The sequence below is a fragment of the Macrobrachium nipponense genome, chromosome 29, assembly GCF_015104395.2.
Source record: "Macrobrachium nipponense isolate FS-2020 chromosome 29, ASM1510439v2, whole genome shotgun sequence".
NCBI lineage: Eukaryota > Metazoa > Arthropoda > Malacostraca > Decapoda > Palaemonidae > Macrobrachium > Macrobrachium nipponense.
Window position 1 is genome coordinate 51116090 of NC_061092.1, and position 21581 is coordinate 51137670.

Sequence of the window (21581 nt, forward strand, 5' to 3'; positions counted from 1 at the left end):
CCGTTGCAGTAGCAGGTTTCTTCTTCCTAGCTGACTGGGTAAGAAGGTCTTGAGTCGCCTTCTCAGTTAATGAACGAGAAATGTCCCTCACTAATTGAGAAGGAAACAAAAAGTCCGATAAAGGAGAGTACAGTAGAGCTGCCCTTTGAGAGTGGGAGACAGCTTTCGTCAAAAAGGCACTAAAGACTGTCCTCTTCTTAAGAAGACCTGCTCCAAATAAAGAGGAGATCTCAAACGAACCATCCTGCACCGCTTTGTCAATACAAGACAGAATACATAGAAGGACTTCTGGGTCGAGTCCTTCCGAATCATGGGCCTTCTTGGACATCACCCCAAGGGACCAATCTAAGAAGTTGAAAACTTCTAATACATGGAAGAGTCCCTTGAGGAGATGATCCAGCTCTGAAATGCCCCAAGTCACACGGGCAGAGTTCAAACCTTGCCTTCGAGATGCATCGACTAAGGTTGAAAAGTCCGCTTCTGCCGAAGACGAAGAGAAATGCCCATATTCTCTCCCGTCTGATACCAAATGCAAACGTTTACCAGCGAGTCGCGCTGGGGGCATGCAGAAGACCGTTCTAACCAACTCTTTCTTTGACTCCATCCAAGAATTTAAAGAATGAAGAGCCCTCTTCATGGAAATGGCGGGCTTCATTCGAAGAAAAGATGAAGACTTCTTCGCCTTTGCGCTCGAGAACAGAGAGCGCGGAGAAGGAGGAGCACAGGGGTCAAATCGTCTCCATACTCTTCCAGAAGAAGGGCTGTTAAAACTTTATAGTTAGAAAGTCCTTCTCTTCCCTGATACTCGTCTTCCGAGTTTTCCTCCAACTCGGGGTCTAGAGGAGTTTCTGAAGATAAAATCAGGACGTCTTTCCTCTGGGGGAGACAAACTCCTGATGGAGAGGGACTGAGGGAATGATATTCCTTCCTCTTCAAAGTCTGAGTTTTAAGAGAAGCTTCCTTCTTGGTAGGCGCCAAAAGCCTAGACTTTCACTCCATAAGCGGATGAACGCCTCACGCTTGGATGAACGCTTCTCGTCCGCCAACGTCCTGGCTGACGCCTCGCGTTTGTCTGATTGTTGAGACGTCTGGATGACTGCCTCGCGCCTGGAAGACGTCTCGCTCTCAACTGGCGTCCTGACTGGCGCCAAAACTTTGGCTGGCGCCTCGCGCTTATATGACGCTCTGTATGACGCTTCGCGCCTGTAAGACGCTCACGTCTATCTGGCGTCACGTCTCTGCCATAAGGTTCCCTAGATCTCGATCTAGAAACCGAAACTTCTGCAGAATGTTTGGAAGACGAAGCTTCAAGTCTGCAAGATGCCTCTCGTTTAGCAGGAGAGAGAGGACGAGTCTTCTTGATTGGAAGCGAAGCGTCCTTCTTCCGAGGAGGATCTCTCGCTAACACTCCCACCAAAGAGGCTAGCTGTTCTTGTACAGCTAGGAAAATTTTCCTTGAAGCTTCTCCCACGTCATCTTCAATCGGGGGAGAAGTAGAAGGCAAGCGTTCTGGTACGTCCATGTAAGGTGACGCTGACGCCACCTTCGCCTTTTTAACAGAACGAAGGAGCTTCATCTGAGAAGCGCTCCGGGCTTGAATCCAATTCAGGTTCTCTCATATGCCGTTTCAAAGGCCTAGAAAGGTCCACGAATCCTTCCACCCTCGTTTAGGTGAGGGAGAGGGAGAGGAGAGAAACACTCTCGCAGGACGCTTTTTCTATAGCGGCCTGAGCAGCCTGAATCGAAACAGAGCCTGCTGAAGGGACATCTGACCGTTGGGGATTCCCCACGACCTCCTTAAGGCTTTCGACTTTCCTTTTCCTCTGGGCATGGGAGCTTGGAAGAGGTCTAGGCCTGGGCGGGAGCGTCGCAGGGACGATCAAACGCCCCCTCCACAACACTGGGACTGCAACTCATTTCACTGTACATTTCACTTTCACTACTACCCGCTTACCTTGTAAGTCCGCCATTTTAGACTTCATCTTATGAATAGTGGCTTTCAGATCGGCGATTTCAGAGGCCGATTCTGAAAGTAAAGCTTGTGAAGTCGACATATAGGGAGAATCCAACTCATCAGGATTAGATATAGGGTCAATTAAAGGCTCAATCGGCCTTGTACTCACACCTTTCAAACGTCTAACCCTATCTCTCTCTAACTTCTTCAAATAAGAAGTTAAAGTCTTCCATTCTTCCGCATTTAATCCCTAACATTCATGACAGGTATTAGTAGAAGAACACTGAAACCCCCTACATTTACGACATACAGTGTGAGGATCAACCGAAGCCTTCGGTATCCTCACCCTGCAGCCTACATTCACACACATTCTCACACTCACATTTGAGTCAGACATACTGAGAAAAATCCAAAAAGCAAGTCCAAAATCAGTCCACAGTAGCGAATGCCAAAAACCACGATCCAGATACGTCACCAAAAAGCCCCAAGAAACATGATCAAGGTTGAAATAAGAATCTAAGTCAGGAGGGGTAGTAACAACAATGTTGATACCACCGGCGACAGCGAAAATATGATAGAAAACGGGAATGGTTCCTAGTCCTGCCGCCCAGGGCAGGCCGGTAGATCACCTGACCTACCTGTAGCGAGTGGCGCGAAATTTGAATTTGTGTCGGGGACGACGGAGTCTTAGCTATGTATATATCTGACAGGTAAGTTGATTGTATGAAAAGAGGAGTTTTGGTGGTACTATGCGTACCACCTTTATGCACCCGGTGCGGTGTAGTAGACTTGAATGGTGGTACCCACGTACCTCCAAACAAACTTTCAGTAATGAAGAGGTTAACCGCACACCATAAACTTTGATTGCAACCCTGCAACTGCTTCTTCTTCTGCAGGTAAAACTTCAAAGTTCTCACCGGGGCATATGTTCTTTCCATTTCATTCCCACTAATTGAGAAAGCCCTTTTACTTCGAAAGTCCTAGGCCAAGGTCTCGAGGGGTTTTTTATTTTTAGCTAAAAATAAAGGCTTAAAGGACAATACAGTCGAATCCTTCTTAAAAACCCCCAAACCCTTAAAACCCCCACTCTCGAGTCAAGCGCTTGCAGCTCACTCACTCTTTTCGCAGTGGCGAGAGCTATTAAGAAAATGATATTGTTATGATACAATAAAGTTTCATACATACTTACCTGGCAGATATATACATAGCTAAGACTCCGTCGTCCCCAACAGAAATTCAAATTTCGCGGCACACGCTGCAGGTAGGTCAGGTGATCTACCGTCCTGCCCTGGGTGGCAGGATTAGGAACCATTCCCGTTTTCTATCATATTTTCTCTCTTCCACCTGTCTCCTCGAGGGGAGGCTGGGTGGGCCATAAATCGTATATATCTGCAGGTATGTATGAAACTTTTTATTGTATCATAACAATATCATTTTCATACAATCAACTTACCTGTCAAGATATATAACATAGCTGATTGACACCCTTTGGTGGAGGGTAAGAGACAGCTAACATGGAATAGACAGGTAAACAACTAATGTTGTAGGTATAAATAACCAACCTTGGTTCCTATCTGATAGGTGGTAGACTTCATATGGCTGTTGCCAAGGAGTCTGCATCCACCTCAAGAAACTTTAGCGAGATATGTGATCTGTGGCCAAGAGTTCTTGTGGGTCTGCCGATGGGGGTCTTATCCACTTACTCGGCAGAGCCTAAAAGGTACTTGTCAATGGTGCTAATCCACTTATATGACAATACACCTATGCCTATTGGCATAACTAAGGAGCGCAACACCGATCCCGATCACCTGATCCTAACGCGAGGGTTCGCGCTCAAATTGAAAAGAGTTATCCCCACACTCCTTTCAAAAACCCCAATAATTTCACTAAGTTAAATAACTTTAACTCAAAGTTAAGGATCAGTGTCGGCCCCTTATCCCAGTAACGTATCCGCAGAAACGTATAAACCAAAAGAGAAGGATCTCTCGTAGGTTAACTTGACATCCTTTGTGTAATGAGAAGTCAACACAGAGTTGCCTCTACCGTACAACACAGCTAATATGTCTTATATGACATATTGTTATGTAAAGAACAAAAATTTGCAAAAGCGCGCACTTCCTGCACACTCTCGCAGGACAAGCAAACCTTTAATGATGCAGTAGAGCTTTTGAAGGTAGCATTTGCTTCGGAAAGCACTCGTAAGGTAAACACGATCAGGCAGTTGACAGAACTTAAGTTAGGGCTTTCAGATGATCCATATTTATATATTTCAAAATTCAGGACTATATTTCGTCTGTTAGTACACTGAGAATAACGACAGATGATTTTATACAGTACTTTGCATGGTCAGGCCTTAATGAACAATTTAAGAAAGAGTTGGTTCAGATAACCAATCAAACTCGTCCTAGCTGTAAGGATATTAAGGATAACTTCTTTACTGCCACTGAAAGGTATGAGAATGCTAGGAAAATTTCAAAGTTTAAAGGTCCCGCTATTTCTGGAAATTTTTCAAGGAAGAATCAGGATACTTCAACTAGTTTGGCTATCAAAGTCGACTCTAATATTAGCAATGCATCAAAAAGCTGCAACTTATGCCAAAAAGTAGATTCAAAGGATATTAATCACTTTATGTCCAAATGTCCAAATTTCCCTACTGCACAGGAGAAAGTATCTAAATTGTCAGAGTGTAATGGCTGTGTAAAATGTGGAAGTTTTATGCACCCGACTACTAAATGTTTCTTTCAGGTTTCGCAAAAAGTGCTATCATTGTGGTGGTTGGCATTTCTTCCTTTTTTATGCATAAAGACAAGCTCCACCCAAAGTAAAAAGGAGCAGTCTAGTTCTGTTACAGTTAAAACAGCGACGAACAGTGGAGTAGCCATACTACCTAATTGTAGTAGTAGATCTGCTCTTCCAACTTTTACTTTCCAAGTTTCAGGTCAAGGGAGATTATTCAGAGGGCTCAAAGATACCGGTTCACAAAGCACTTTTGTATCGGAGAGACTAGCCAATTTTGGTAAATTTAAAGTTATATGCAATGATGTTGACTCGACAGTTAATGGGTTTAATAGGCCCAAGGTCTATAAAACTAGAATAGTACAGTTGCCTATTACTTTTACCACTGGTGTAGTTGAGGTGTTTGCTATGGTTGTGCCCTCAATAAATATAAAGTTGTCCTTACCTCGTTTAGGGAAGGTTATTAAAGCCTTTAAAGATAAAGGTTATTCCTTTGCTGATGCATTTCTAGACCAAAAATCTAGTGAAATTAGTGACATTGATGTCTTGTTAGGTTCAGATTCCTCTCATTGTTTGTTGGGAAAAGACGTTGTATTTGGCAATAATGACCCCTCTGAATATATTGATACGTTGCATGGCATTATGCTAACAGGTAATCTCGACAGATTGATCAATAATGTGGATTATTTGCAGACTCGCGACAGTAATTTCTATTGCATGAGTACTGATTCCAGTGAGCCATTGTTATCTTTCCCAGTTGTGGACTCTTCTGTAAATATAAGCACACATTCTTTTTTATTGGGTTGTGATGATTTTAGTCCTTCATTTAGTGATGAAATTAAAGACGTTGATTTTGGTAATATTGCTACTAGTTGTAACTTTAATGTATTGAACATGATATTGTTATGATACAATAAAGTTTGTTCATACTTACCTGGCAGATATATATATATATAGCTGTATTTTCTGAAGTCCGACAGAATTTAAAAAACTTCCGACACACGCAGTGGTCGGCCAGGTGGTTAGTACCCATTCCCGCCGCTGGGAGGCGGTTATCAGGAACCATTCCCATTTTCTATTCATAATTTTTATTTCCACTGTCCCCTGAGGGGAGGTGGGTGGGTACTTGATTATATATATCTGCCAGGTAAGTATGAACAAACTTTATTGTATCATAACAATATCATTTTGTTCATGAAACTTACCTGTCAGATATATATATAGCTGAATCCCACCGTTGGAGGTGGGAAGGGACAGAATAGAAGGATTTTGGGAAACAAATGCATGCAGATGATTTACATCTTGGTTCCACCTGTTAGCATAGCTGACTTCGTGATTACTGTCACCCAAGTCTGCTTCTACTTTACTAGAGTTGCCAGCGAGGTAGAGACCTATAAAGCTGGTGCGACTCCAGATGATCGTTTCAACGGGGCGGGCTGTGACCACAATGTGACTAGACCATATTGGACCATACCATGAGGGCGGCTAAGAAGCTAAAATAAAAATATATTATTAGAAATTAAATATATTATCACCACCTGACCAACCTAGCCAAAGTTAAGGTGTGTTAACTAAGGCTTAAGAGTTAAGAAGTCGCCGTTGTCGGCGACTCAACAACTAAATTAAGAGCTCTTCCTAACCATTTTCTACAGGATAGGATGAGTGGTACTTCTTGCCCCCAAGATTGTGTCTGCAGACACGTATGGCCCTAGCGAGCAGCAGATCTCATATGCCATCTTCACATCTCGCAGGGAGTGTGAAGTGAACACAGAGTTGCTTCGCTAAAACATGGTACTCAGGATGTTGCTGAGTGCCATGCTCTGTTGAAATGCTTCCGAGGCCGCGCCCTCACCTCGTGAGCATTCAGATAAAAAGATTTCAAATCTTTGTACAAACACAATGAAGGAGCATTTTTGAAAGAACTCCTTAACACTAAAGCCAGGTGTTCTTTCGATATGGGCAAGTCTGGTCTTTTCGGAACACTGCAGATTGCCCGAATGACTTCGACTTTCTTGAGTTTTATGTAGATAAAACTTGAGAGACCTGACAGGGCACAGGACTCTCTCTGGCTCCTGCCCACTAACTTGTGCCATCCTTGCTTCCAAGCTCCTGGCCCAAGGACAAAACGGGTTTCCATTTTTAGGCCACAACGAAAGGCTTAGAGAGCACACCGCCTGTGTTCTCTAAAAGCCCAAAACTTGTGACGATGGCTTAAAATCTCACTAACCCTCTCTGTCGTATCTAGGGTGGTTAGAAGAAGGCCTTCCTGATCACATGCAAGAAGTTAACAGGTAGGAGAGGTTCGAATGCTTTGACATCAAGAACTTCAGACTACGTCTAAGTTCCATATTGAAAGCTTCGATCTGGACATGCACAGTCAGTCCGTCTGTACTAAAGTCAGATGACCAACCAGTTGACCGGTCAGACGAATCAAGGACAGCAAGGCTGTACCCTGAAGACCATAAGGCACTATTCTTCGCTGAAGGATGAGTGTCTGGACTGCCTGGGCGATTCAATCTAAGCAAACCTTGGGGGGTGTATCAACGCAACCCAACGTCGTCAGCGAATCAACTCCTGAGCAACTCCTGACTCGAGCTTCTGGTGCCAGGAGAAAGGAGCGAGGAGCAAAAAGGCGATTCAGTCCCGAAGGAAGAATGCCTGACAGTCCAACCTGGTCTGATGTTACACGATCATCGGGGGTGTATAAACGCAACCGACTTCGTCAACAAGAAACTCAGGGCTACTATATGTCGCCTGATCTCGCACGAGTGTCTGACTCCGAGAAAACAGGTGAGACAAAAAGTAGATGGTGAGCGAGTTTCGAGATTCCACAGAACATCAAAGATCGTTGAAGGGCTTTGATGTTTGACAGACGCAAATCTCTGAGCCCAAAGGCCGTCAACAACATATTTGCGTATTCTTTAATAGTTGTGACTGCCAGCTTATCCCATTCTTCAGACGGAACTGGAAGACGGTAATCTTATTCCTGTCAACATCTCGATAGTCTGAACGTAGTCAGACTCATAGCAGAGAGGTTATAGATACCTTTCGAGTTAGAGTAGACCGACTCTCTCGGAAAAGGTCCTTGGAAAGTGAACTAGGAAGGATGTGACCTCTGTGAATCCAGGATCCTGAAGGCCAACATGGGGCGATCAGCGTCATTGTCGCTCCCTGTGACGTCATCAATCCTCTTATTACATTTCCTAAGCGATTGAAAAAGGGGAAAAGAGACTAAACATCCATCCCCGTTTAATATCATAGGATGGCGTTTAATGGTACCAATCCCGGATCGAGAAATAATGGGAGCAGAGAAGAAGAAGCCTCTTCGTCCTCAACATATCGAAGAGAAGAATGAAAGGGCGTCCCTAAAGTCTCCACAACTCTCAACTTACTTCTAAAGAAAGATTCCACTCGGAAGTCAAAAGTTGCTGCCGTCGATCGAGACGATTCGTACGGACTTTTGCAATCCTGTAACGAACCTCTAGAGGATCGTTACATTCTACGCCTGTTGTTATAATAGGCTCTTTCTCGTAAACTCGAGCAGGGACCGAGAGAAGATACTTCTTAAGATATGAGAGAGCTGTGGAATATCAGAGTTGATCTGGACCACTGGTTCCAAAAACTCATTTCGAGGACTGGAGGGACGACCGAATTGCATTTACTTCTTTCAGATTAAGATCCAGGACATCTGAAACCCTATCCAGATGTCCGGCACCTTCTTTCTATCACCTCAGGTGATACACACACTGAGAGATGTTCAGAATCATTCCTAGATCTTGAATAATATTTCAGTTTCCCGGTAGAAAAAAAACTGTGGTCTGAATTGCAGGTCCTATTCGGGGAAACAAACTTCTTCAGGAAGGAAATGGTCCCGCCCCAGCAAGCTCATCCATTCCCTCCCCGAGTATGCTTACTTCCCTAATAAGGCTGCGCTTTGCCTAAGCAGGAGAGCATATAAAAGTGCAATGTTGCGGTAGACTCGTAGTTCTATACCGTGCGGTAACGAGCACCGAAAGGATTAAGAGATAACTCTGTTGAACATAGTAAGGCAAAACGAATGCAAAGTTTTTTCATTCACGTAAGAAATCCCCTCAATCTTAGGCTAAAGTCCGTGATTGTAGGACAGAGATAGAGTTAGTCAGTCAATCCCGCAGGAGAGAGACGCACAGAGTACGGTTAGTCAGTCAATTCCCGCAGGAGAGAGATGAACCTACCGCGCATGACAGCGCACGATCTGTTACTGGCTCGGTTGGACTGGAGTCACTGGAGACAGCAGCAGCCAGCAGCTACGAACGTCGTCTCTTAACTTTATGTCTGGGTTGCCAGCTACCTATTCTACGAAGAAATAGGTCCGTTATTTTTTGAGCAGAAAGAGACTCTCAAGCTGGTATATTTAAGCAAAACAGAAAACGCTAAATATATAGATGCGTTTGTGTCGTCAGAACACTACCATACAACGGTAAAAGATAAATCGGAAACTCCTGGAAGGCTGCAGGGAGTAACGATTAAATGTCCTTAAAATAATAGACAATAGACCTCTCGGTTGCCATCCGAAGAGGTAACTACAGCAAGCGTATATGACTTGAACCAACCAGTAGTAAAATAACGCAAGGCAAATATTTTATTATATCACAATAAAGTTTGTTCATACTTACCTGGCAGACATATATATAGCTGAATTCGGAATACAGCTACATACATATCTGACAGGCAAGTTTCATGAACAAAACTTAGAGAATCGAAGCAGACAGCTCAAGCTTCTTATGTTATTGGACATAAGCGTTCATTGACGTAGTCTACAAGTCTATTTCTTGTACGAGTCTGCGAATGACGAATGAGAGCTCTTCCGAATCTTGTCAATAAGAGCTTATTCGCTTACGCAATATCAAGTTAATGAGATGTTTGTCAATGAGAACTAACCCATTTACGGGACAAAGAAGATATTTTGTCAATGGAGGGGATACCCACTTACTTGACAAAACGATAGTGTATGTCAATGGGGGAGGAAAGTCACTGAATTGACAAAACGTAATCCAGGAAGTCGAGCATTTTATTTTTCCGATTCCCGTCTCAAACGAGGAAGGGGCAAGAATCCTGTTAAGAGACAGGGCTTACGGCAGGTAGAACGACGATGTTCAATTCAGCAGCGTAGTCCCGACTAGAAACTAACAAAATCTATCATCTGAAAAACCCTTTCCGATGGGCTAAAAAGCTTGCAAAATTATCCTGGGAAGAGGAAGAAACTCTCCAACCAGCTTCCTCTCCCGTATCACAACTAATGCCTGCTAAAGCTTAAAATTTATTGGCAGAATGGCAAAGGACGTCCTGTCTTGCGCTTTCCTGAAGAGCGTCCTTTTGATGAGTGCCTTTGCAAGAATCCTACTGAACGTCGCCGAGAGTCCTGACGTGCAGGACGTCGAGCCTTTACATAACCCGTAACTGCCTTATCGCAAAGTCTTGACTGCGGTAGAGAAAAGAGAATCTTCCCTTGAGCTCTCCTTAACTCCATCCACCTTTGCGAAAAGCAATATATATTGCAGAGACCTCTTGAATTCACGAAACCCACGAGGTCTTGCTGGGTTTCGAAGACGAAGTTGTCTGTTCACTTTAAGCTTCCTCCGAAGCACTGCTTACTTCACATTCTTGAGGCTCAAATCTTAAACAAGAGCTTTGAAGAGTTCAACAGAAACGTTCAGCCAGGAGACAAACCTGGCGTGCGCTGGCGCGCGCTCGGCGTCCATTGGCGAGGACGCTCGGCGTCCTGGCGCACGCTCGGCGTCCACTGGCGCGCGCCTGGCGTCCATCCGAGCGTCCCGTTCAAGCCAAGCGTAAAAAGAAGCGTGCAGAAAAGCGTCATGCTCCTGACAGGCGTCAAAACAAGCGAGAGAAACTGCCTTCTTATTCATATTTCTCGGTGGAAAGACGTACACGTGATCAGGCGACGTTAGCCTTCTTACTTCTCACTGAAACGCATAACGAGAGAGAGACGTGAAGCGTCTCTTCTATAAAGCTTCTATTTAGAGGGCGCGAGTCCTTCCGAGAGCTCCACCCCCTGCACGGGGAGGACGCCTCGGATGGGGACGAGTAGCAATCCTTCGAGATTCGTGCACGTGCACGATCTCCGCAGCCTGGGAAACGTCAACAGGTCCTTAAGCCGAAGGGACGCAAGATCGATGTGGGTTCCGTAACCCTCCTTCTTGCTTTCGACATGCCCTCTCCCTGGTCCTGGGTGGGAGTCCGACAGAGGTCCAGGCCTAGAGGCGTTATGGGCGGATCTGACGTTTCCCTCCTGACGAGAGAGAGGACGTGAAGCATCCTGTTCTCTAAAGCTTCTTAGAGGGCGCGAGTCCTTCCGAGAGCTCCAACCCTTGCGCGGGGAGGACGCCTCGGAGGACGAGAAGCAATCCTTCAGGATTCGTGCACGTGCACGAACTTTGGCAGTCTGGGGATTTTCATCAGAAACTGCCGAAGGCACGCCAGATCGGTGGGGGTTCCTCGTAACCCTCCTTCGGCTTTCGACATGCCCTCTCCCTGTGGTCCTGGGAGTCTGACAAGAGGTCTAGACCTAGAGGCGTTATAAGGCCGATCTGACGCACCCTCCACTACACAAGGGGCACTGTCACTGCACTTAGCCCCTTCACTATTGCTCTCTAAAGCAAGCACTTTCGATTCTAAGTTATGAATCGAAAGAGTATAAGAGAAAGGGCAATAACCTCTACAGACACTGTTTTAGGGCCCGAAGGCAACATTACAGGGTTAGGAGTAACAATAACAGAAGTAGCACTCTTCACAACAATGAAGGAGAGCGATCACCTCTCGCAGACATATTCATAACCCGTAGGCCATACTATAGGGTTAGGCAAAATAAAGTCTACAGGAAGGTTAGCAGGTTCACTACCCTGACTTTTGTTTACTGATTAATTGCGTACATACGAATCATACTTTTTCCTTACGGAATTAGACATGTTTACTGATCAATTGCGTACATACGAATCATACGTCTTCCTTACGGAATAAACAAAGTCTCACACTCCTTACATGACAAATCTCCCTCGTGCATACCAAGTGCGGATCTACCGAAGCTTTCGGTAGCCACACCCTATCTTTGCAGACAACCCCCTCTGAAACTAGCCTAACTAGATTCAGATATCTTATGCAAAAATGAATCAAATTCAAATCAATTTAAGATAGCGTATGCCTAGCCACAAATCCAAGTAAATAAATCAAAAGACAATTAGGATACTTAGCGGCAATGAAGTTTCCAAAATCCTAAGACGGAGGTACTGAAAACAGGTGTTTTCAGCACCGGCGACAGAAAAATTACGAATAGAAAATGGGAATGGTTCCTGATACCCGCCTCCCAGCGGCGGGAATGGGTACTAACCACCTGGCCGACCACTGCGTGTGTCGGAAGTTTTTTAAATTCTGTCGGACTTCAGAAAATACAGCTATATATATATCTGACAGGTAAGTTTCATGAACAAAACTAAAGGCAAGGTCATAGAGGAAAAGTTAAGAGAGGCCACTAACCATACACTTGAGGCAGAATGCCGTAATTATCTTAGTTATGATCAGCCTGAATGTGATGAGCAGACAACTGATCTGAATAGGAAGTTAATTGACTTCACGCTAAAGAATCTTTTCAGGGAAACCGATGGCAGGATTAGGGTTCCTTTGTTGTGGAATGGTAAACTATCTCATTTACTCGCTAAGAATGAGAGGTTAGCTAAATTAATTTTAAAGTCTACATTAAAGAAACACAAGAAAGATAAAGGGAATTTGCTATTGATGGATCAGACTTTCAGAGATCAGTTAGCCGAGGGTATTATTGAACCTGTAAATAATCTTGAACAATTTAAATTAGAACACCCAAATTATTCTTTCATTCCCCACATGGCTGTTTTCAAGCCTCAACATGAGACAACAAAATGTAGGATAGTTTATCTCTCGAATTTGAGTGAAAATGAACGTAATAAAGCTCTGAATTTGTCCCATAACCAGTGTATGTTCCCGGGCCCTAGTCTGAACCAGAAAATGTTGTCCGCTTTCATTCATCTTCGGTTCGACAAGAAATTATTGACATTTGATTTGAAAAAGGCATTCAATATGTTGACTTTGAGTGAGAACGATCAGGCAAAACTTCTATTTTACTGGTTTCGTAATGTTAGGAAAGATGACTATACCCTGGTTCCATTTCGCAATGTACGTCAGACTAAGTTTTGGTTTACGTTGCAGTCCTTTCCTCCTTATGATATCACTTTTTTATATATTGATTATCAACTCTGATAAAGATGATGACAAACTGAAAGAATGTAAGAGGTTGATCTATTCATTAACATACATGGACAACGGAGCCTATTCTTGTGAAAATCTTGATACCCTTCAGTGGGCTTATTCGGTTTTACCCAAAGTGTTCGAGTCCTTTAAATTTTTAGTACAGCAGTTAATAACTAATGATATTTCTTTGCAGAGTAGAATTGATAAAGATATGAAAATTGAGACACCTATAGAGAATAAATTGTTTGGTTTGACATGGATTAGGGTAAGTGATGAAATTTTCACCAAGCCTATCAATCTTAATGCTGATGCCAGTACTAAACGTGAGGTTTTGACCACCATAGCTGCACAGTTCGATATTTTTGGGTTTAATTTGCCACTCATGAACAGAAGTAGGTTATTCATGCACAGGCTCCAATGTTGTAAAGATCTTGATTGGGACAAACCTCTTAATAATGACTTGGTTCGTGAATGGAAAAACATATGTAGGCAGGCAAATTCCTCCCCCATAATCAGAGTGCCAAGGTTTGTTGGTCCTAGGGACGGTGAATACAAACTAATAGCATTTACAGATGCCAGTCGTTCTCTTTATGGTGTTGTAGTTTTTATATGTCATGTTGAGACAAATCAGTGTTATTTCCTACAAGCTAAAAACCGTATGGTTAATACACATTTGAAAAATAAGTCGATTCCGTCATTGGAACTTAATGCAGTTTTGTTTGGTGTTGAAAGCTTAATGGAGTTACACAGAGACCTTACAGGTGATGTGTGTATGAAGCCAGTTAACATATCTGAATTACTGTTGTATACGGATTCAATATGCTCACTTCATTGGCTCGATTCTTGTGTGTCCAAGATGGAAAAAATGCAGAGACTTAGTGTATTTACCACTAACAGACTTAATGCAATCCAGGGGTTATGTGAAAAGCACCCTGTTAAGTTTTGTTTTGTTTCAGGAAAAGAAAACCCAGCAGACAGCACTACTCGCCCCTTTTCTTATAGGTCTCTTATGAAAACAAATTTTCTATTGGACCAGATTCAAACTTTATTAAGACTGAAGATGAATTATCTGTTGTCATTCCTAATCCACTGACTGTTGACAAAGTGGCTCCTGTCATCGATCATAATGTATATGTGGGAATTAATTCTGAACATTCTCTAAATAGTTCCGAAAATGCTCATTTAATAGACCCTAATGATATTTCTGATTTCAGGAGATTGGTTTTGATTCACCGAAGAGTCTTGCGGTGTGTTAGGAAATGGAAGCAGAAGATAGGGATAGAAGGCAGTCCAAAATCACCCAATAGTAACCTGTTTGCTCAGGCCCTTGGCCAGATTATATCTACAGAGCAAAAATTGTTTTTCCCTGAAGTTTTTTTGTATTTTCAGGATCAAAAGGTTAAACTTAAAGACCTACCTAAGATAGTTACTCAACTGTATGTTTTTCTTGACAATAATAACGTTATTAGTGTGAAAAGTAAGTTTAAGACAAGGGTTGGTCAAAATGAATTTCCTATATTGTTGCCGAGGGATAGTGCTTTAACTAGACTAATTGTTCTTGATGCTCATTCGAAATTATCCCACTCTGGATGTTATGCTGTATTGTCTGCCATTAGACGTACGTTTTATGTTCCTAAACACTTTTCTACCATTAAGAAAATTCTTAAAACTTGTGTTCATTGTAGGAGATTCAACAACAGAACTTTCCAGTTGAATCAAAATGTTTATAGAGAGTTTAGGTCTGACCCACCATCTATTCCCTTCAATAATGTTTTTATTGACTACCTAGGTCCTTTTACAGTTAAAAAGGACTCTGAATCTCAAAAGGTTTGGTTACTTATTTTTGCATGTACTTGGAGTCGAGGAATTGATCTCAGGATATGTAATGACCTCTCGGTCAAGGAGTTTTTAAGATCATTCCAACTTCATTGTTTTAATTATGGAGTACCACAGCTTGTTGTCAGTGACCTAGGCTCTCAGCTTGTTGCAGGCGCCAACATAATTCATGATTTTATCAGTGATCATGAGACTCTGCTTTACTTTGAGGAGAACAATGTGAAGCCCTTAACCTTTCAACAATACTTTAAGGGTTGTAGTAAACTCGGTTCCTTGGTTGAGACTTGTGTGGGATTAAGAGAAGCTAATGTTAATGATGTACCCGAACCTATAACCCCAGAGAAATTGATAAGAGGATACGATACGCTTTCTTTAAATCTAATTCCTTCACTGCAAGGAATGCCTCATGATCCAGACTGGCAAACACCAGTTAGTTCAGCTAGCCGTATCAACGATGAGTTTGAGAAACTTCATAAAGTTAGGCAAAATTTGATTGAGAATTATCATTCGGAGTTTCTAGGAACACTTGTATCACAAGCAGTTGATAAGAAGGATAGGTACCGTCCAGCCCAGCAACATAATATTAAGGTAGGGGACATAGTCCTTTTAAAGGAACTTAACACTAAACCTAGCAGCTATCCTATGGCTATTGTCCAGAAACTAGAAATCAATAGCAATGGTGAGGTAACTGGAGTGACCCTTTTAAAGGGTAAGACCAAGGAAATTATAAAACGTCACATCTCGACTTTAATTCCTTATCTAGAGGTAAAGGATTTGGGTGAAGATGACTGTATCTCTACCCCTGATGTTGAACAAGATAATGACACTAATTATGTTCGTGTTCGCAGGAAGGCTGCGATATTAAGTGAGCAGCGAACACGAGAATATTTGAATATGTAGATTAAGTATGACTGAATTTTTATACAATTTACATATTAAATTGTATCCCTGGCCTGCAATGTCCAGAAAATTACGAATATAATTTGTAACTTTCCATTTTTGTTTCTATTGACCGCATATTTTGACTCAAAGGGAGTAAGTAGTTGTTTGATAGTTTTAAGTTGGTATAGAATTAGCTTGTTTTCATTTTTAACCCTCTTCCATTGGTTCCCGTATTACCTTGTTATAACTATACAAGCCGATATGGTTATGTACTGAAAGACAGAACAGAGACTTCACTCCGTCCGCAGTATGGCAGCAACTCCTCCTCCATTCCTCTAAGCCTCCTATGAAATTACTAATCTTCGTGTTCAAGTGTTTTTCACAGATGTGTTTATTCGTCGTTAATTATACAGTGAGGAATATAAACAATATGTGGATGTTGTAAAACCCTCACTGGACCACTGGAAAGCTTCTTCGATTAGTTTGCCACGACCATGTGCCACGTCGAGACGTATGCAGTTCTGAAGTCCTCGTCCTCGAGTTATGACCAAGGGCTTACTTTGATGTATTCAGCATCGTTGTGTGTGATTGAGCCCAAGTGGAGTCCTAGCTTGATGTGTCGTGTAATTGGCTCCTTTATTTGCAACTTGCTCTTGTGGTGAACGTCGTCGTCACTTCCACTTATATGCCTCTCTGGACAATAACAGGTATGGGGTTCAACTGAAGAAGCGGGTATTAGTTCGATTCCTTGTTATTGCCAGTACTTTTCATTTATATTTAAGTAAAGTCTTGCTAAACCCTTAATTATTAAATAACTATTCTTGGTCCTTTTGAGTCAATTTATTCATATAAAATTTCCAGGTTATTTGCGTCAAAGGTTGCATTATTATGAAGTTTATGGCTTTGGTTAATTTTATTTTGTGCGAAGCCCTGTAAAAATTTATGCAGCCTAATTCTGAGTAATTCTGGGTTAATTTAATTTGACTTACTGTTTCCATGTCACTAATAGTGATATAGTTCATATTTATAGGACAGAGTGGTTACGAGCTAAACATATTCACTGAATAGGACTTTCTCGCTTCGTCTACGTTTTGGATGAGGTCCTTTCGTCGACAGGAATTCCATTTAACTATAAAGCGGTCTAACATACGATGTATTAGGGCTTTGTGCCTTGTATGATAAGGCGCCCTATGAGGTAATGTTAGACTAGCGATAATCTATACGCTAAGTCGGTTGGTATTGCACTTCCATCTTCAATGGAGTGTCTGGGGTTTTGTAGATCACTTACGAAGTCGGTATTATCTTTACGACGATGTGTTAAACTCATGGTTCGGTGAGGTTCTTGTAGAAAACACTAAGTATTATATATTCTTCTGAAGTTTTACATGGTGAAGATCAGATATGATTGTACAAGTCTTCTAATAACGATAGCTTGATCGCTTCTGCCAATGATGATGGCTAATCCTATTCCTCTACATGATAAAGCTTAGGTAAAGAGGTACAGGTCTTCTAATGACGATAGCTAACTCTGTTCTCCTCGTCTACCATCTCTGTTACAAGTTTATGAAGGAACAGACAGTAGTTCGACATATGAACATACATACAATGACATAGTTTCATACGAACACAACAATCAAATGAGACACGCTACAGATCCACGTAGGCCGTTTGAATCATAGGTCGGGGTAGTTGTCTCAAGCAGGGAGCTTGGACTGTTTCAAAACAAATGAATGACCACAGATGACGGCATGTTATCTTAGCCTACTTTTATTGTATACGTCATCTTTAGCGTCTCTAGTCTGATCACATTCCTGCAAGCAATCTGGTTGACCTCTTTAGTTTTAGACTTTTATATATTGGACTAACATTCCATATTTTTATTATGTAAACACTTACATCAGCTCGGTCAGCTACCAAACCAACCACTGAATATTACTCAAACTTGACTTGCATTTGACTTATAGGAGTGTGATACAAACACTACGTGAATATATATATATGAGTAAATAAAAATTCATGGTGTACATGAATTGATTCAAGTAATAAATATAAAACAATGATATTGGTAATAATAGTGATCACGTGATATATAATGATACAGTTTTTCACTTCATCTCATTAGATACTTATGCTACAGAAAATACTAATGTACTCTGATAATTGCATAGAATGAAGATTAACATGATAAAAATCTATTTTAACTGATAAAAAACAAAGTTCATATCTGAATTGATAAAATTATTAATGTTTTATGCTGATTGATTCGTTGATTATTATGCTAATGTTATATATCTGATTCATTAATTCATATACTAACTCATAAATAACTGCAGATAATGGTAAGATATAAGGTAACAGATTGATTATAGGCTACCTGATTTGTTTATACATATGTATATTGGATTCATATAATTATGATTAATATTCGTGCACTTTAAATAGATTCCTATTGCGTACACGCAAAGATATATTTCGATTCTGTTATTTATGATCATTTATATATAGATTCCTAGTGCGTACACGCAAAAAATATATTTCGTAACGCACTCAATTGCGGTGTTTGTTTTTAGTGCTATTAATTCTATATAACGTGTCAAGGAACTATTAACACTAAGAAGTGTTTATTCCCTCTGTCAGACTCGTAATTCTGTTAATAATTCTACGTATATTCTTTCAAGGATTGATTTGGCACAGGATAGGCTCCTAAACTGACAGGTGTCTTAGTGTATCCCTTGTTTTCATGACACGTGTTACAATTAGTTATGTGCTTTTTATATCTGTAAGCATTGTAGGCCAGTAAAATAGTGATTTGGCTTTCTGTGACATAGGAGGGAACCCTGGATGACGGAATGTACCAGTTTATGACGATTGGTATGAAAGAGATTATTATTACTACCTGGTCGTTAGTCATCTGCTGTGTTCTTCGGGTTTACCTCGTCACAGACCTACATATAATATTACATTTGATTACATTATTCTGATACACATACTTTAAATATACTTTTGCTTTAGGGTTTCTGCTCGAAGTGTTTATTGTTTTTGCCTAGCCACTGACCCTGTTTCCGTTTCGAAGTGTTTATTGTTTGGTGTTTATTGCTGCTGACTCTGTTTCCGTTCGAAGTGTTTATTGTTTGGGTTATGTCTGTTGACTCTTGCTTTGTTCAGTTTGTAACAGTTCTGCGCTCCAACCCAGATATTCAATGCTCGCGATCTCTTGGGTTAAGGAATTTTCTTGTTTAGATACGGTTTTAACAATAGGTACGGATATTTCTATATTTTTTAGTCTAATTAATGGTTCTTTGCAGTATGGTGCGGGATTTGCGGGATAATGCGTCAGCTATGATAATTGCTTTCCCAGGTAGATATCTTATCTTGGCTCCAAAGACCTAAATGATCATTTGTCACCGAGTTCCTTTTGGACTGTGATTAAAGCCTTTGAAAAACTCGGTAAAGGACTCATGTTCAGTAAGGACTTTATCAGCATAGCCATAGATTATGAACTTAAAATGTACCAGTGAGTTAAAGATACCTAGCCCTTCCTTGCCTATTACTGCATATTTACTTTCAGAGGGCTTTAGTTTACGTGAATAAAAAGCTATAGGGAAGAACTGTTTATCATATTACTGAAGTAATACCCTCTTACCCCTTGGTCTGAGGCGTCTGTTGCAATAAAAAAAAAAATTCCTTATTTAAATCATCGGGATTTTTAAGTTAGGTAAGCTGCATTTTCCGCTTTTAAGATATCGAACGCCTGTTGATGCTTTTCAGACCATAATAAATCTACGCTCTTCTTCTTCGTAAGATCTGTTGAAAGGAGCTGTCATGATTGAAGAGTTACATATTTACATACGATTGTAATACCCACTACAGCGCAAAAGTGCTGTATCCCCCTTTTACGTTAATAAGTACCGGAAAGTTATGAATAGCCGACACCTTACCATGGACTACTTTTAAGACCTTGACCAGACACATAAAACCTAGATAAACATGTTCGGTTTTAAAAAAAACTCACATTTAGATATTTTTCTCTGAGATTATTTGTCTTTGTCTCTGTAGCACTAGCTCTACTTTATGTGAATGTACTTCTAAGGTATTAGAAAAGATTACAAGATCATCCATATAGGCATGTAGGTTATCCCCTAAAAGTCTCCAAACACTATATTGTAATTGGGGCGCAACGTAAGCCAGAGGCATACGTAAAAAATTGATAATGTCCCCTGAGTGTGCTGAAAACGGTGTATGAGGTACAATCACTTAGGTATTGGTATCTGGAAAAAGCATTTAAGTAAGTCCAAGTTGGTGAAAAAAATTTATTCTAACCTAACAGAGATAAGATGTCGTCGGTACATCGCACTGGAAACTATCGGAAGTCTTTTCCCGTTTCCTGTTTAAGCGACAGAATCTACGCAGATACGCCAAGTCCGATCTTTTATGGCATGACATTTGAGGGAAAAATTATATGGGCTTATTTGATTTCCTAATGGCTCCTATTACTAACATTTTTCAACTTCGTCATTTATCTCTATTTTGAAATTTCATTGAGTCTACACGAAGGTACGTATATAGCTTTAATGTTTGTCCTTAGACGTATTTTGTGTTAAATTACATCCGTTTTTTCCAGAGATCACTCGCCAGTTGGAGAACTTCCTGGTATTCAGGTAAAAGATAAAAAAAATTTCTGCTGAATCACCTCTGCTTGAATGACTTTACGGATATTACTTTAGATAGATTATCAGAGAGATTCATCTACGACTGGTTGGGCGGGATAATCTATACGCTAAGTCGGTTGGTATTGCACTTCCATCTTCAATGGAGTGTCTGGGGTTTTGTAGATCACTTACGAAGTCGGTGTTATCTTTACGACGATGTGTTAAACTCATGGTTCGGTGAGGTTCTTGTAGAAAACACTAAGTATAAAAAATTATATATTCTTCTGAAGTTTTACATGGTGAAGATCAGATATGATTGTACAAGTCTTCTAATAACGATAGCTTGATCGCTTCTGCCAATGATGATGGCTAATCCTATTCCTCTACATGATAAAGCTTAGGTAAAGAGGTACAGGTCTTCTAATGACGATAGCTAACTCTGTTCTCCTCGTCTACCATCTCTGTTACAAGTTATGAAGGAACAGACAGTAGTTCGAACATATGAACATACATACAATGACATAGTTTCATACGAAACACATCAATCAAATGAGACACGCTACAGATCACGTAGGCCGTTTGAATCATAGGTCGGGGTAGTTGTCTCAAGCAGGGAGCTTGGACTGTTTTCAAAACAAATGAATGACCACAGATGACGGCATGTTATCTTAGCCTACTTTTATTGTATACGTCATCTTTAGCGTCTCTAGTCTGATCACATTCCTGCAAGCAATCTGGTTGACCTCTTTAGTTTTAGACTTTTATATATATGGACTAACATTCCATATTTTTATTATGTAAACACTTACAAATGTACTATTTGTTGGCTTGCCACCTTCAGCGTGTTTGTTGTTAATTGTAAGGTGTTAATAATTATATTAATCTGTGTGTTAAGGCTGTTTAAATTACTTTCCTAAGTATTGTTTAAGTGAATAAGTATATAATAAAGTTTAGTTCAATATCTGACAGGGAAGTTGAATGTATGAAAACCACCGATTACAAGGTAAAAATGAATTCAGTTCAAACCATGACCACGGGAATAAAAAGTTTCATACTTTCACTAATATAGGCAACAAAATGTTGTTTTATTGTGCTGATTACAACTGCAATCTTGAGTAAGATCAATAAACGTTACATATATAACGCTAACATTGTTCAAATGAGTGCTGGGAAGGCTGGGAAAGATGGTGGTCGTCACTGATCAGAACTGTACATCCACGCGGTAGCCGCCATATTGGATTTCAAAA